A 17,427-nucleotide genomic window follows, 5' to 3' on the forward strand; every position below is an offset into this window, starting at 1 on the left:
TCACCAGGCCAGGTTCCTGATGTCAGTTTGCAGGAGGCACTTGGCACTGTCAAACCAGCCACAGTTGCCTGTGGGGGCATTTTTCATGTGGGAGGCATCCTGATCCATGCGGAATTTCAGCAGGCAGCCGGCCACTCCTGGCCACCAGGCCCTGGATATGAAGCATGGCTTTTCCCCAGAGAAACAAAAGTCACCAGGCCAGGTTCCTGATGTCAGTTTGCAGGAGTCACTTGGCACTGTCAAACCTGCCACAGTTGCCTGTGGTGGTACCTTTCATCTGGGCGGCATCCTAATCCGTTCGGAATTTCAGCAGGCAGCCGGCCACTCCGGGACTACGGGTCCAGGATATGAACCATGACCTTTCCCCGGAGAAACAAAACTCACCAGGCAAGGTTCCTGATGTCAGCTTGCAGGAGGCACTTGGCACTGTCAAACCAGCCACAGTTGCCTGTGGGGGCTCCTTTCCATCTGGGAGGTATCCTGATCCGCGCGGAATTTCAGCAGGCAGCCGGCCACTCTGGGCCAGCGGGCCCAGGAGAGGAACGATGGCCTTTCCCCAGAGAAACAAAAGTCACCTGGCCAGGTTCCTGATGTCAGTTTGCAGGAGGCACTAGGCACTTTCAAACCAGCCACAGTTGCCTGTGGGGGCACCTTGCATCTGGGAGCTATCCTGATCCGTGCGGAAATTCAGCAGGCTGTCGGCCACTCCGGGGTAGCGGGCCCTGGAGAGGAACGATGGCCTTTCCCCAGAGAAACAAAAGTCACCAGGCCAGGTTCCTGATGTCAGTTTGCAGGAGGCACTTGGCACTGTCAAACCAGCCACAGGTGCCTATGGGGGGAACTTTGCATCTGGAATGTATCCTGATCAGTGCGGAATTTCAGCAGGCAGCCGGCCACTCCGGGCCAACGGGCACTGGAGAAGAATGATGGCCTTTCCCCAGAGAAACAAAAGTCACCAGGCCAGGTTCCTGATGTCAGTTTGCAGGAGGCACTTGGCACTGTCAAACCAGCCACAGTTGCCTGTGGGGGCTCCTTTCATCTGGGAGTTATCCTGATCCGTGCGGAATTTCAGCAGGCAGTCTGCCACTCCGGTGCAGCGGGCCCTGGAGAGGAACGATGGCCTTTCCCCAGAGAAACAAAAGTCACCAGGCCAGGTTCCTGATGTCAGTTTGCAGGAGGCACTTGGCACTGTCAAACCAGCCTCAGGTGCCTGTGGGGGCACTTTTCATCTGGGAGGCATCCTGATCCATGCGGAATTTCAGCAGGCAGCCGGCCACACCGGGACTACGGGTCCAGGATATGAACCATGACCTTTCCCCAGAGAAACAAAAGTCACCTGGCCAGGTTCCTGATGTCAGTTTGCAGGAGGCACTTGGCACTGTCAAACCAGCCACAGTTGCCTGTGGGGGCACCTTGCATCTGGGAGCTATCCTGATCCGTGCGGAAATTCAACAGGCAGTCGGGCACTCCGGGCAAGGGGGCACTGGACATCATCTATGGCCTTTCCCCAGAGAAACAAAAGTCACCAGGCCAGGTTCCTGATGTCAGTTTGCAGGAGGCACTTGGCACTGTCGAACCAGCCACAGGTGCCTGTGGGGCACCTTGCATCTCGGCGGCAGCCTGATCCGTGAGGAATTTCAGCAGGCAGCCGGCCTCTCCGGTCCTACGAGTCCAGGATATGAACCATGGCCTTTCCCCAGAGAAACGAAAGTCACCAGGTCAGGTTCCTGATGTCAGTTTGCAGGAGGCACATGGCACTGTCAAAGCAGCCATAGTTGCTTATGGTTTTAGTTTCGGTCTTGGAGGTATCCTGATCCGTGCGGAATTTCAGCAGGCAGCCGGCCAATCCCGGAAAGCGGGCCCCGGAAAAGAATGATGGCCTTTCCCCAGAGAAACAAAAGTCACCAGGCCAGGTTCCTGATGTCAGTTTGCAGGAGGCACTTGGCACTGTCAAACCAGCCACAGGTGCCTGTGGGGGCACTATTCATCTGGGAGGCATCCTGATCCATGCGGAATTTCAGCAGGCGGCCGGACACTCCGGGCCACCAGGCCGTGGACATGAACCATGGCCTTTCCCCAGAGAAATAAAAGTCACCAGGCCAGGTTCCTGATGTCAGTTGGCAGGAGGCACTTGGCACTGTCAAACCAGCCACAGTTGCCTGTGGGGGCACCTTGCATCTGGGAGGTATCCTGATTCGTGCGGAATTTCAGCAGGCAGCCGGCTACTCCGGGCCACCAGGCCCTGGACAAGAATGATGGCCTTTCCCCAGAGAAACAAAAGTCACCAGGCCAGGTTCCTGATGTCAGTTTGCAGGAGGCACTTGGCACTGTCAAACCAGCCACAGTTGCCTCTGGTGGTACTTTCGGTCTGGGAGGCATGCTGATCCAGTTGGAATTTCAGCAGGCAGCCGGCCACTCCGGGCCACCAAGCCCTGGACATGAACCATGGCCTTTCCCCAGAGAAACAAAAGTCACCTGGCCAGGTTCTTGATGTCAGTTTGCAGGAGGCACTTGGCACTGTCAACCAGCCGCAGTTGCCTCTGGGGGTATTTTTCATGTGGGAGGCATCCTGATCCGTTTGGAATTTCAGCAGGCAGCCTGTCACTCGAGCCACCGGTCCCTGGACATGAACCATGGCCTTTCCCCACAGAAACAGAACTCAGCAGGCCAGGTCGCTGATGTCAGTTTGCAGGAGGCACTTGGCACTGTCAAACCAGCCACAGGTGCCTTGGGTGGTACTTTCCATATGGGAGGTATCCTGATCCGTGCGGAATTTCAGCAGGCAGCTGGCCACTCCGGGCCACCGAACCCCGGAAGAGAATCATGGCCTTTCCCCAGAGAAACAAAAGTCACCAGGCCAGGTTCCTGATGTCAGTTTGCAGGAGGCACTTGGCACTGTCAAACCAGCCACAGTTTCCTCTGGTGGTACTTTCGCTCTGGGAGGCATCCTGATCCATGCGGAATTTCAGCAGGCAGCGGGCCACTCCGGGCCACCAGGCCATGGACATGAACCATGGCTTTTCCCCAGAGAAACAAAACTCAGCAGGCCAGGTTCCTGATGTCAGTTTGCAGGAGGCACTTGGCACTGTCAAACCAGCCACAGTTGCCTGTGGGGGCAATTTTCATCTGGGAGGCATCCTGATTCATGTGGAATTTCAGCAGGCAGCCGGCGACGCCGGGCCACCAGGCCCTGGACAAGAATGATGGCCTTTCCCCAGAGAAACAAAAGTCACCAGGCCAGGTTCCTGATGTCAGTTTGCAGGAGGCACTTGGCACTGTCAAACCAGCCACAGTTGTCTGTGGGTCCACCTTGCATCTGGGAGGTATCCTCAACCGTGCGGAATTTCAGCAGGCAGCCAGCCACTCCGGGCCACCGTGCCCCGGACAAGAATGATGGCCTTTCCCCAGAGAAAAAAAAGTCACCAGGCCAGGTTCCTGATGTCAGTTTGCAGGAGGCACTTGGCACTGTCAAACCAGCCACAGTTGCCTGTGGGGGCATTTTTCATGTGGGAGGCATCCTGATCCATGCGGAATTTCAGCAGGCAGCCGGCCACTCCTGGCTACCAGGCCCTGGATATGAACCATGGCTTTTCCCCAGAGAAACAAAAGTCACCAGGCCAGGTTCCTGATGTCAGTTTGCAGGAGGCACTTGGCACTGTCAAACCTGATGCAGTTGCCTGTGGGGGCATTTTTCATGTGGGAGGCATCCTGATCCATGCGGAATTTCAGCAGGCGGCCGGCCACTCCGGGCCACCAGGCTCTGAACAAGAATGATGGCCTTTCCCCAGAGAAACAAAAGTCACCAGGCCAGGTTCCTGATGTCAGTTTGCAGGAGTCACTTGGCACTGTCAAACCAGCCACAGTTGCCTCTGGTGGTACTTTCGGTCTGGGAGGCATCCTGATCCATTTGGAATTTCAGCAGGCAGCCGGCCACTCCGGGCCACCAAGCCCTGGACATGAACCATGGCCTTTCCCCAGAGAAACAAAAGTCACCAGGCCAGGTTCCTGATGTCAGTTTGCAGGAGGCACTTGGCAGTGGCAAACCAGCCACAGTTGCCTCTGGTGGTTCTTTCGGTCTGGGAGGCATCCTGATCCATGCAGAATTTCAGCAGGCAGCCGGCCACTCCGGGCCACCAAGCCCTGGACATGAACCATGGCCTTTCCCCAGAGAAACAAAAGTCACCAGGCCAGGTTCCTGATGTCTGTTTGCAGGAGGCACTTGGCACTGTCAAACCAGCCACAGTTGCCTCTGGGGGTATTTTTCATGTGGGAGGCATCCTGATCCATGCGGAATTTCAGCAGGCAGCCGGCCACTCCGGGCCCCCAGTCCATGGACATGAACCATGGCCATTTCCCGAGAGAAACAAAAGTCACCAGGCCAGGTTCCTGATGTCAGTTTGCAGGAGGCACTTGGCACTGTCAAACCAGCCACAGTTACCTGTGGGGGCACCTTTAATCTGGGAGGTATCCTCAACCGTGAGGAATTTCAGCAGGCAGCCGGCCACTCCAGGCAGCGGGGCACTGGACACGAATGATGGCCTTTACCCAGAGAAACAAAAGTCACCAGGCCAGGTTCCTGATGTCAGTTTGCAGGAGGCACTTGGCACTGTCAAACCAGCCACAGTTGCCTGTGGGGGCATTTTTCATGTGGGAGGCATCCTGATCCATGCGGAATTTCAGCAGGCAGCCGGCCACTCCTGGCCACCAGGCCCTGGATATGAAGCATGGCTTTTCCCCAGAGAAACAAAAGTCACCAGGCCAGGTTCCTGATGTCAGTTTGCAGGAGGCACTTGGCACTGTCAAACCTGCCACAGTTGCCTGTGGTGGTACCTTTCATCTGGGAGCTATCCTAATCCGTTCGGAATTTCAGCAGGCAGCCGGCCACTCCGGGACTACGGGTCCAGGATATGAACCATGACCTTTCCCCGGAGAAACAAAACTCACCAGGCAAGGTTCCTGATGTCAGCTTGCAGGAGGCACTTGGCACTGTCAAACCAGCCACAGTTGCCTGTGGGGGCTCCTTTCCATCTGGGAGGTATCCTGATCCGCGCGGAATTTCAGCAGGCAGCCGGCCACTCTGGGCCAGCGGGCCCAGGAGAGGAACGATGGCCTTTCCCCAGAGAAACAAAAGTCACCTGGCCAGGTTCCTGATGTCAGTTTGCAGGAGGCACTAGGCACTTTCAAACCAGCCACAGTTGCCTGTGGGGGCACCTTGCATCTGGGAGCTATCCTGATCCGTGCGGAAATTCAGCAGGCTGTCGGCCACTCCGGGGTAGCGGGCCCTGGAGAGGAACGATGGCCTTTCCCCAGAGAAACAAAAGTCACCAGGCCAGGTTCCTGATGTCAGTTTGCAGGAGGCACTTGGCACTGTCAAACCAGCCACAGGTGCCTATGGGGGGAACTTTGCATCTGGAAGGTATCCTGATCAGTGCGGAATTTCAGCAGGCAGCCGGCCACTCCGGGCCAACGGGCACTGGAGAAGAATGATGGCCTTTCCCCAGAGAAACAAAAGTCACCAGGCCAGGTTCCTGATGTCAGTTTGCAGGAGGCACTTGGCACTGTCAAACCAGCCACAGTTGCCTGTGGGGGCTCCTTTCATCTGGGAGTTATCCTGATCCGTGCGGAATTTCAGCAGGCAGTCTGCCACTCCGGTGCAGCGGGCCCTGAAGAGGAACGATGGCCTTTCCCCAGAGAAACAAAAGTCACCAGGCCAGGTTCCTGATGTCAGTTTGCAGGAGGCACTTGGCACTGTCAAACCAGCCTCAGGTGCCTGTGGGGGCACTTTTCATCTGGGAGGCATCCTGATCCATGCGGAATTTCAGCAGGCAGCCGGCCACACCGGGACTACGGGTCCAGGATATGAACCATGACCTTTCCCCAGAGAAACAAAAGTCACCTGGCCAGGTTCCTGATGTCAGTTTGCAGGAGGCACTTGGCACTGTCAAACCAGCCACAGTTGCCTGTGGGGGCACCTTGCATCTGGGAGCTATCCTGATCCGTGCGGAAATTCAACAGGCAGTCGGGCACTCCGGGCAAGGGGGCACTGGACATCATCTATGGCCTTTCCCCAGAGAAACAAAAGTCACCAGGCCAGGTTCCTGATGTCAGTTTGCAGGAGGCACTTGGCACTGTCGAACCAGCCACAGGTGCCTGTGGGGCACCTTGCATCTCGGCGGCAGCCTGATCCGTGAGGAATTTCAGCAGGCAGCCGGCCTCTCCGGTCCTACGAGTCCAGGATATGAACCATGGCCTTTCCCCAGAGAAACGAAAGTCACCAGGTCAGGTTCCTGATGTCAGTTTGCAGGAGGCACATGGCACTGTCAAAGCAGCCATAGTTGCTTATGGTTTTAGTTTCGGTCTTGGAGGTATCCTGATCCGTGCGGAATTTCAGCAGGCAGCCGGCCAATCCCGGAAAGCGGGCCCCGGAAAAGAATGATGGCCTTTCCCCAGAGAAACAAAAGTCACCAGGCCAGGTTCCTGATGTCAGTTTGCTGGAGGCACTTGGCACTGTCAAACCAGCCTCAGGTGCCTGTGGGGGCACTTTTCATCTGGGAGGCATCCTGATCCATGCGGAATTTCAGCAGGCAGCCGGCCACACCGGGACTACGGGTCCAGGATATGAACCATGACCTTTCCCCAGAGAAACAAAAGTCACCAGGCCAGGTTCCTGATGTCAGTTTGCAGGAGGCACTTGGCACTGTCAAACCAGCCACAGGTGCCTGTGGGGGCACTATTCATCTGGGAGGCATCCTGATCCATGCGGAATTTCAGCAGGCGGCCGGACACTCCGGGCCACCAGGCCGTGGACATGAACCATGGCCTTTCCCCAGAGAAATAAAAGTCACCAGGCCAGGTTCCTGATGTCAGTTGGCAGGAGGCACTTGGCACTGTCAAACCAGCCACAGTTGCCTCTGGTGGTACTTTCGGTCTGGGAGGCATGCTGATCCAGTTGGAATTTCAGCAGGCAGCCGGCCACTCCGGGCCACCAAGCCCTGGACATGAACCATGGCCTTTCCCCAGAGAAACAAAAGTCACCTGGCCAGGTTCTTGATGTCAGTTTGCAGGAGGCACTTGGCACTGTCAACCAGCCGCAGTTGCCTCTGGGGGTATTTTTCATGTGGGAGGCATCCTGATCCGTTTGGAATTTCAGCAGGCAGCCTGTCACTCGAGCCACCGGTCCCTGGACATGAACCATGGCCTTTCCCCACAGAAACAGAACTCAGCAGGCCAGGTCGCTGATGTCAGTTTGCAGGAGGCACTTGGCACTGTCAAACCAGCCACAGGTGCCTTGGGTGGTACTTTCCATATGGGAGGTATCCTGATCCGTGCGGAATTTCAGCAGGCAGCTGGCCACTCCGGGCCACCGAACCCCGGAAGAGAATCATGGCCTTTCCCCAGAGAAACAAAAGTCACCAGGCCAGGTTCCTGATGTCAGTTTGCAGGAGGCACTTGGCACTGTCAAACCAGCCACAGTTTCCTCTGGTGGTACTTTCGCTCTGGGAGGCATCCTGATCCATGCGGAATTTCAGCAGGCAGCGGGCCACTCCGGGCCACCAGGCCATGGACATGAACCATGGCTTTTCCCCAGAGAAACAAAACTCAGCAGGCCAGGTTCCTGATGTCAGTTTGCAGGAGGCACTTGGCACTGTCAAACCAGCCACAGTTGCCTGTGGGGGCAATTTTCATCTGGGAGGCATCCTGATTCATGTGGAATTTCAGCAGGCAGCCGGCGACGCCGGGCCACCAGGCCCTGGACAAGAATGATGGCCTTTCCCCAGAGAAACAAAAGTCACCAGGCCAGGTTCCTGATGTCAGTTTGCAGGAGGCACTTGGCACTGTCAAACCAGCCACAGTTGTCTGTGGGTCCACCTTGCATCTGGGAGGTATCCTCAACCGTGCGGAATTTCAGCAGGCAGCCAGCCACTCCGGGCCACCGTGCCCCGGACAAGAATGATGGCCTTTCCCCAGAGAAACAAAAGTCACCTGGCCAGGTTCCTGATGTCAGTTTGCAGGAGGCACTAGGCACTTTCAAACCAGCCACAGTTGCCTGTGGTGGCACCTTCCATCTCGGCGGCATCCTGATCCATGCAGAATTTCAGCAGGCAGCCGGCCACTCCGGGCCCCCAGTCCATGGACATGAACCATGGCCATTTCCCGAGAGAAACAAAAGTCACCAGGCCAGGTTCCTGATGTCAGTTTGCAGGAGGCACTTGGCACTGTCAAACCAGCCACAGTTGCCTGTGGGGGCATTTTTCATGTGGGAGGCATCCTGATCCATGCGGAATTTCAGCAGGCAGCCGGCCACTCCTGGCCACCAGGCCCTGGATATGAACCATGGCTTTTCCCCAGAGAAACAAAAGTCACCAGGCCAGGTTCCTGATGTCAGTTTGCAGGAGGCACTTGGCACTGTCAAACCTGATGCAGTTGCCTGTGGGGGCATTTTTCATCTGGGAGGCATCCTGATCCATGCGGAATTTCAGCAGGCGGCCGGCCACTCCGGGCCACCAGGCTCTGAACAAGAATGATGGCCTTTCCCCAGAGAAACAAAAGTCACCAGGCCAGGTTCCTGATGTCAGTTTGCAGGAGGCACTTGGCACTGTCAAACCAGCCACAGTTGCCTCTGGTGGTACTTTCGGTCTGGGAGGCATCCTGATCCATTTGGAATTTCAGCAGGCAGCCGGCCACTCCGGGCCACCAAGCCCTGGACATGAACCATGGCCTTTCCCCAGAGAAACAAAAGTCACCAGGCCAGGTTCCTGATGTCAGTTTGCAGGAGGCACTTGGCAGTGGCAAACCAGCCACAGTTGCCTCTGGTGGTTCTTTCGGTCTGGGAGGCATCCTGATCCATGCAGAATTTCAGCAGGCAGCCGGCCACTCCGGGCCACCAAGCCCTGGACATGAATGATGGCCTTTCCCCAGAGAAACAAAAGTCACCAGGCCAGGTTCCTGATGTCTGTTTGCAGGAGGCACTTGGCACTGTCAAACCAGCCACAGTTGCCTCTGGGGGTATTTTTCATGTGGGAGGCATCCTGATCCATGCGGAATTTCAGCAGGCAGCCGGCCACTCCGGGCCCCCAGTCCATGGACATGAACCATGGCCATTTCCCGAGAGAAACAAAAGTCACCAGGCCAGGTTCCTGATGTCAGTTTGCAGGAGGCACTTGGCACTGTCAAACCAGCCACAGTTACCTGTGGGGGCACCTTTCATCTGGGAGGTATCCTCAACCGTGAGGAATTTCAGCAGGCAGCCGGCCACTCCAGGCAGCGGGGCACTGGACACGAATGATGGCCTTTCCCCAGAGAAACAAAAGTCACCAGGCCAGGTTCCTGATGTCAGTTTGCAGGAGGCACTTGGCACTGTCAAACCAGCCACAGGTGCCTGTGGGGGCATTTTTCATGTGGGAGGCATCCTGATCCATGCGGAATTTCAGCAGGCAGCCGGCCACTCCTGGCCACCAGGCCCTGGATATGAACCATGGCTTTTCCCCAGAGAAACAAAAGTCACCAGGCCAGGTTCCTGATGTCAGTTTGCAGGAGGCACTTGGCACTGTCAAACCTGCCACAGTTGCCTGTGGTGGTACCTTTCATCTGGGCGGCATCCTAATCCGTTCGGAATTTCAGCAGGCAGCCGGCCACTCCGGGACTACGGGTCCAGGATATGAACCATGACCTTTCCCCGGAGAAACAAAACTCACCAGGCAAGGTTCCTGATGTCAGCTTGCAGGAGGCACTTGGCACTGTCAAACCAGCCACAGTTGCCTGTGGGGGCTCCTTTCCATCTGGGAGGTATCCTGATCCGCGCGGAATTTCAGCAGGCAGCCGGCCACTCTGGGCCAGCGGGCCCAGGAGAGGAACGATGGCCTTTCCCCAGAGAAACAAAAGTCACCTGGCCAGGTTCCTGATGTCAGTTTGCCGGAGGCACTAGGCACTTTCAAACCAGCCACAGTTGCCTGTGGGGGCACCTTGCATCTGGGAGCTATCCTGATCCGTGCGGAAATTCAGCAGGCTGTCGGCCACTCCGGGGTAGCGGGCCCTGGAGAGGAACGATGGCCTTTCCCCAGAGAAACAAAAGTCACCAGGCCAGGTTCCTGATGTCAGTTTGCAGGAGGCACTTGGCACTGTCAAACCAGCCACAGGTGCCTATGGGGGGAACTTTGCATCTGGAAGGTATCCTGATCAGTGCGGAATTTCAGCAGGCAGCCGGCCACTCCGGGCCAACGGGCACTGGAGAAGAATGATGGCCTTTCCCCAGAGAAACAAAAGTCACCAGGCCAGGTTCCTGATGTCAGTTTGCAGGAGGCACTTGGCACTGTCAAACCAGCCACAGTTGCCTGTGGGGGCTCCTTTCATCTGGGAGTTATCCTGATCCGTGCGGAATTTCAGCAGGCAGTCTGCCACTCCGGTGCAGCGGGCCCTGGAGAGGAACGATGGCCTTTCCCCAGAGAAACAAAAGTCACCAGGCCAGGTTCCTGATGTCAGTTTGCAGGAGGCACTTGGCACTGTCAAACCAGCCTCAGGTGCCTGTGGGGGCACTTTTCATCTGGGAGGCATCCTGATCCATGCGGAATTTCAGCAGGCAGCCGGCCACACCGGGACTACGGGTCCAGGATATGAACCATGACCTTTCCCCAGAGAAACAAAAGTCACCTGGCCAGGTTCCTGATGTCAGTTTGCAGGAGGCACTTGGCACTGTCAAACCAGCCACAGTTGCCTGTGGGGGCACCTTGCATCTGGGAGCTATCCTGATCCGTGCGGAAATTCAGCAGGCAGTCGTGCACTCCGGGCAAGGGGGCGCTGGACATCATCTATGGCCTTTCCCCAGAGAAACAAAACTCACCAGGCCAGGTTCCTGATGTCAGTTTGCAGGAGGCACTTGGCACTGTCAAACCAGCCACAGGTGCCTGTGGGGCACCTTGCATCTCGGCGGCAGCCTGATCCGTGAGGAATTTCAGCAGGCAGCCGGCCTCTCCGGTCCTACGAGTCCAGGATATGAACCATGGCCTTTCCCCAGAGAAACGAAAGTCACCAGGTCAGGTTCCTGATGTCAGTTTGCAGGAGGCACATGGCACTGTCAAAGCAGCCATTGTTGCTTATGGTTTTAGTTTCGGTCTTGGAGGTATCCTGATCCGTGCGGAATTTCAGCAGGCAGCCGGCCAATCCCGGAAAGCGGGCCCCGGAAAAGAATGATGGCCTTTCCCCAGAGAAACAAAAGTCACCAGGCCAGGTTCCTGATGTCAGTTGGCAGGAGGCACTTGGCACTGTCAAACCAGCCACAGGTGCCTGTGGGGGCACTATTCATCTGGGAGGCATCCTGATCCATGCGGAATTTCAGCAGGCGGCCGGACACTCCGGGCCACCAGGCCGTGGACATGAACCATGGCCTTTCCCCAGAGAAATAAAAGTCACCAGGCCAGGTTCCTGATGTCAGTTGGCAGGAGGCACTTGGCACTGTCAAACCAGCCACAGTTGCCTGTGGGGGCACCTTGCATCTGGGAGGTATCCTGATTCGTGCGGAATTTCAGCAGGCAGCCGGCTACTCCGGGCCACCAGGCCCTGGACAAGAATGATGGCCTTTCCCCAGAGAAACAAAAGTCACCAGGCCAGGTTCCTGATGTCAGTTTGCAGGAGGCACTTGGCACTGTCAAACCAGCCACAGTTGCCTCTGGTGGTACTTTCGGTCTGGGAGGCATGCTGATCCAGTTGGAATTTCAGCAGGCAGCCGGCCACTCCGGGCCACCAAGCCCTGGACATGAACCATGGCCTTTCCCCAGAGAAACAAAACTCACCAGGCCAGGTTCCTGATGTCAGTTTGCAGGAGGCACTTGGCACTGTCAACCAGCCGCAGTTGCCTCTGGGGGTATTTTTCATGTGGGAGGCATCCTGATCCGTTTGGAATTTCAGCAGGCAGCCTGTCACTCGAGCCACCGGTCCCTGGACATGAACCATGGCCTTTCCCCACAGAAACAGAACTCAGCAGGCCAGGTCGCTGATGTCAGTTTGCAGGAGGCACTTGGCACTGTCAAACCAGCCACAGGTGCCTTGGGTGGTACTTTCCATATGGGAGGTATCCTGATCCGTGCGGAATTTCAGCAGGCAGCTGGCCACTCCGGGCCACCGAACCCCGGAAGAGAATCATGGCCTTTCCCCAGAGAAACAAAAGTCACCAGGCCAGGTTCCTGATGTCAGTTTGCAGGAGGCACTTGGCACTGTCAAACCAGCCACAGTTTCCTCTGGTGGTACTTTCGCTCTGGGAGGCATCCTGATCCATGCGGAATTTCAGCAGGCAGCCGGCCACACCGGGACTACGGGTCCAGGATATGAACCATGACCTTTCCCCAGAGAAACAAAAGTCACCAGGCCAGGTTCCTGATGTCAGTTTGCAGGAGGCACTTGGCACTGTCAAACCAGCCACAGGTGCCTGTGGGGGCACTATTCATCTGGGAGGCATCCTGATCCATGCGGAATTTCAGCAGGCGGCCGGACACTCCGGGCCACCAGGCCGTGGACATGAACCATGGCCTTTCCCCAGAGAAATAAAAGTCACCAGGCCAGGTTCCTGATGTCAGTTGGCAGGAGGCACTTGGCACTGTCAAACCAGCCACAGTTGCCTCTGGTGGTACTTTCGGTCTGGGAGGCATGCTGATCCAGTTGGAATTTCAGCAGGCAGCCGGCCACTCCGGGCCACCAAGCCCTGGACATGAACCATGGCCTTTCCCCAGAGAAACAAAAGTCACCTGGCCAGGTTCTTGATGTCAGTTTGCAGGAGGCACTTGGCACTGTCAACCAGCCGCAGTTGCCTCTGGGGGTATTTTTCATGTGGGAGGCATCCTGATCCGTTTGGAATTTCAGCAGGCAGCCTGTCACTCGAGCCACCGGTCCCTGGACATGAACCATGGCCTTTCCCCACAGAAACAGAACTCAGCAGGCCAGGTCGCTGATGTCAGTTTGCAGGAGGCACTTGGCACTGTCAAACCAGCCACAGGTGCCTTGGGTGGTACTTTCCATATGGGAGGTATCCTGATCCGTGCGGAATTTCAGCAGGCAGCTGGCCACTCCGGGCCACCGAACCCCGGAAGAGAATCATGGCCTTTCCCCAGAGAAACAAAAGTCACCAGGCCAGGTTCCTGATGTCAGTTTGCAGGAGGCACTTGGCACTGTCAAACCAGCCACAGTTTCCTCTGGTGGTACTTTCGCTCTGGGAGGCATCCTGATCCATGCGGAATTTCAGCAGGCAGCGGGCCACTCCGGGCCACCAGGCCATGGACATGAACCATGGCTTTTCCCCAGAGAAACAAAACTCAGCAGGCCAGGTTCCTGATGTCAGTTTGCAGGAGGCACTTGGCACTGTCAAACCAGCCACAGTTGCCTGTGGGGGCAATTTTCATCTGGGAGGCATCCTGATTCATGTGGAATTTCAGCAGGCAGCCGGCGACGCCGGGCCACCAGGCCCTGGACAAGAATGATGGCCTTTCCCCAGAGAAACAAAAGTCACCAGGCCAGGTTCCTGATGTCAGTTTGCAGGAGGCACTTGGCACTGTCAAACCAGCCACAGTTGTCTGTGGGTCCACCTTGCATCTGGGAGGTATCCTCAACCGTGCGGAATTTCAGCAGGCAGCCAGCCACTCCGGGCCACCGTGCCCCGGACAAGAATGATGGCCTTTCCCCAGAGAAACAAAAGTCACCTGGCCAGGTTCCTGATGTCAGTTTGCAGGAGGCACTAGGCACTTTCAAACCAGCCACAGTTGCCTGTGGTGGCACCTTCCATCTCGGCGGCATCCTGATCCATGCAGAATTTCAGCAGGCAGCCGGCCACTCCGGGCCCCCAGTCCATGGACATGAACCATGGCCATTTCCCGAGAGAAACAAAAGTCACCAGGCCAGGTTCCTGATGTCAGTTTGCAGGAGGCACTTGGCACTGTCAAACCAGCCACAGTTGCCTGTGGGGGCATTTTTCATGTGGGAGGCATCCTGATCCATGCGGAATTTCAGCAGGCAGCCGGCCACTCCTGGCCACCAGGCCCTGGATATGAACCATGGCTTTTCCCCAGAGAAACAAAAGTCACCAGGCCAGGTTCCTGATGTCAGTTTGCAGGAGGCACTTGGCACTGTCAAACCTGATGCAGTTGCCTGTGGGGGCATTTTTCATCTGGGAGGCATCCTGATCCATGCGGAATTTCAGCAGGCGGCCGGCCACTCCGGGCCACCAGGCTCTGAACAAGAATGATGGCCTTTCCCCAGAGAAACAAAAGTCACCAGGCCAGGTTCCTGATGTCAGTTTGCAGGAGGCACTTGGCACTGTCAAACCAGCCACAGTTGCCTCTGGTGGTACTTTCGGTCTGGGAGGCATCCTGATCCATTTGGAATTTCAGCAGGCAGCCGGCCACTCCGGGCCACCAAGCCCTGGACATGAACCATGGCCTTTCCCCAGAGAAACAAAAGTCACCAGGCCAGGTTCCTGATGTCAGTTTGCAGGAGGCACTTGGCAGTGGCAAACCAGCCACAGTTGCCTCTGGTGGTTCTTTCGGTCTGGGAGGCATCCTGATCCATGCAGAATTTCAGCAGGCAGCCGGCCACTCCGGGCCACCAAGCCCTGGACATGAATGATGGCCTTTCCCCAGAGAAACAAAAGTCACCAGGCCAGGTTCCTGATGTCTGTTTGCAGGAGGCACTTGGCACTGTCAAACCAGCCACAGTTGCCTCTGGGGGTATTTTTCATGTGGGAGGCATCCTGATCCATGCGGAATTTCAGCAGGCAGCCGGCCACTCCGGGCCCCCAGTCCATGGACATGAACCATGGCCATTTCCCGAGAGAAACAAAAGTCACCAGGCCAGGTTCCTGATGTCAGTTTGCAGGAGGCACTTGGCACTGTCAAACCAGCCACAGTTACCTGTGGGGGCACCTTTCATCTGGGAGGTATCCTCAACCGTGAGGAATTTCAGCAGGCAGCCGGCCACTCCAGGCAGCGGGGCACTGGACACGAATGATGGCCTTTCCCCAGAGAAACAAAAGTCACCAGGCCAGGTTCCTGATGTCAGTTTGCAGGAGGCACTTGGCACTGTCAAACCAGCCACAGGTGCCTGTGGGGGCATTTTTCATGTGGGAGGCATCCTGATCCATGCGGAATTTCAGCAGGCAGCCGGCCACTCCTGGCCACCAGGCCCTGGATATGAACCATGGCTTTTCCCCAGAGAAACAAAAGTCACCAGGCCAGGTTCCTGATGTCAGTTTGCAGGAGGCACTTGGCACTGTCAAACCTGCCACAGTTGCCTGTGGTGGTACCTTTCATCTGGGCGGCATCCTAATCCGTTCGGAATTTCAGCAGGCAGCCGGCCACTCCGGGACTACGGGTCCAGGATATGAACCATGACCTTTCCCCGGAGAAACAAAACTCACCAGGCAAGGTTCCTGATGTCAGCTTGCAGGAGGCACTTGGCACTGTCAAACCAGCCACAGTTGCCTGTGGGGGCTCCTTTCCATCTGGGAGGTATCCTGATCCGCGCGGAATTTCAGCAGGCAGCCGGCCACTCTGGGCCAGCGGGCCCAGGAGAGGAACGATGGCCTTTCCCCAGAGAAACAAAAGTCACCTGGCCAGGTTCCTGATGTCAGTTTGCCGGAGGCACTAGGCACTTTCAAACCAGCCACAGTTGCCTGTGGGGGCACCTTGCATCTGGGAGCTATCCTGATCCGTGCGGAAATTCAGCAGGCTGTCGGCCACTCCGGGGTAGCGGGCCCTGGAGAGGAACGATGGCCTTTCCCCAGAGAAACAAAAGTCACCAGGCCAGGTTCCTGATGTCAGTTTGCAGGAGGCACTTGGCACTGTCAAACCAGCCACAGGTGCCTATGGGGGGAACTTTGCATCTGGAAGGTATCCTGATCAGTGCGGAATTTCAGCAGGCAGCCGGCCACTCCGGGCCAACGGGCACTGGAGAAGAATGATGGCCTTTCCCCAGAGAAACAAAAGTCACCAGGCCAGGTTCCTGATGTCAGTTTGCAGGAGGCACTTGGCACTGTCAAACCAGCCACAGTTGCCTGTGGGGGCTCCTTTCATCTGGGAGTTATCCTGATCCGTGCGGAATTTCAGCAGGCAGTCTGCCACTCCGGTGCAGCGGGCCCTGGAGAGGAACGATGGCCTTTCCCCAGAGAAACAAAAGTCACCAGGCCAGGTTCCTGATGTCAGTTTGCAGGAGGCACTTGGCACTGTCAAACCAGCCTCAGGTGCCTGTGGGGGCACTTTTCATCTGGGAGGCATCCTGATCCATGCGGAATTTCAGCAGGCAGCCGGCCACACCGGGACTACGGGTCCAGGATATGAACCATGACCTTTCCCCAGAGAAACAAAAGTCACCTGGCCAGGTTCCTGATGTCAGTTTGCAGGAGGCACTTGGCACTGTCAAACCAGCCACAGTTGCCTGTGGGGGCACCTTGCATCTGGGAGCTATCCTGATCCGTGCGGAAATTCAGCAGGCAGTCGGGCACTCCGGGCAAGGGGGCGCTGGACATCATCTATGGCCTTTCCCCAGAGAAACAAAACTCACCAGGCCAGGTTCCTGATGTCAGTTTGCAGGAGGCACTTGGCACTGTCAAACCAGCCACAGGTGCCTGTGGGGCACCTTGCATCTCGGCGGCAGCCTGATCCGTGAGGAATTTCAGCAGGCAGCCGGCCTCTCCGGTCCTACGAGTCCAGGATATGAACCATGGCCTTTCCCCAGAGAAACGAAAGTCACCAGGTCAGGTTCCTGATGTCAGTTTGCAGGAGGCACATGGCACTGTCAAAGCAGCCATTGTTGCTTATGGTTTTAGTTTCGGTCTTGGAGGTATCCTGATCCGTGCGGAATTTCAGCAGGCAGCCGGCCAATCCCGGAAAGCGGGCCCCGGAAAAGAATGATGGCCTTTCCCCAGAGAAACAAAAGTCACCAGGCCAGGTTCCTGATGTCAGTTGGCAGGAGGCACTTGGCACTGTCAAACCAGCCACAGGTGCCTGTGGGGGCACTATTCATCTGGGAGGCATCCTGATCCATGCGGAATTTCAGCAGGCGGCCGGACACTCCGGGCCACCAGGCCGTGGACATGAACCATGGCCTTTCCCCAGAGAAATAAAAGTCACCAGGCCAGGTTCCTGATGTCAGTTGGCAGGAGGCACTTGGCACTGTCAAACCAGCCACAGTTGCCTGTGGGGGCACCTTGCATCTGGGAGGTATCCTGATTCGTGCGGAATTTCAGCAGGCAGCCGGCTACTCCGGGCCACCAGGCCCTGGACAAGAATGATGGCCTTTCCCCAGAGAAACAAAAGTCACCAGGCCAGGTTCCTGATGTCAGTTTGCAGGAGGCACTTGGCACTGTCAAACCAGCCACAGTTGCCTCTGGTGGTACTTTCGGTCTGGGAGGCATGCTGATCCAGTTGGAATTTCAGCAGGCAGCCGGCCACT

The sequence above is a fragment of the Passer domesticus genome, chromosome 3 (genome assembly GCF_036417665.1).
Source record: "Passer domesticus isolate bPasDom1 chromosome 3, bPasDom1.hap1, whole genome shotgun sequence".
Lineage (NCBI taxonomy): Eukaryota > Metazoa > Chordata > Aves > Passeriformes > Passeridae > Passer > Passer domesticus.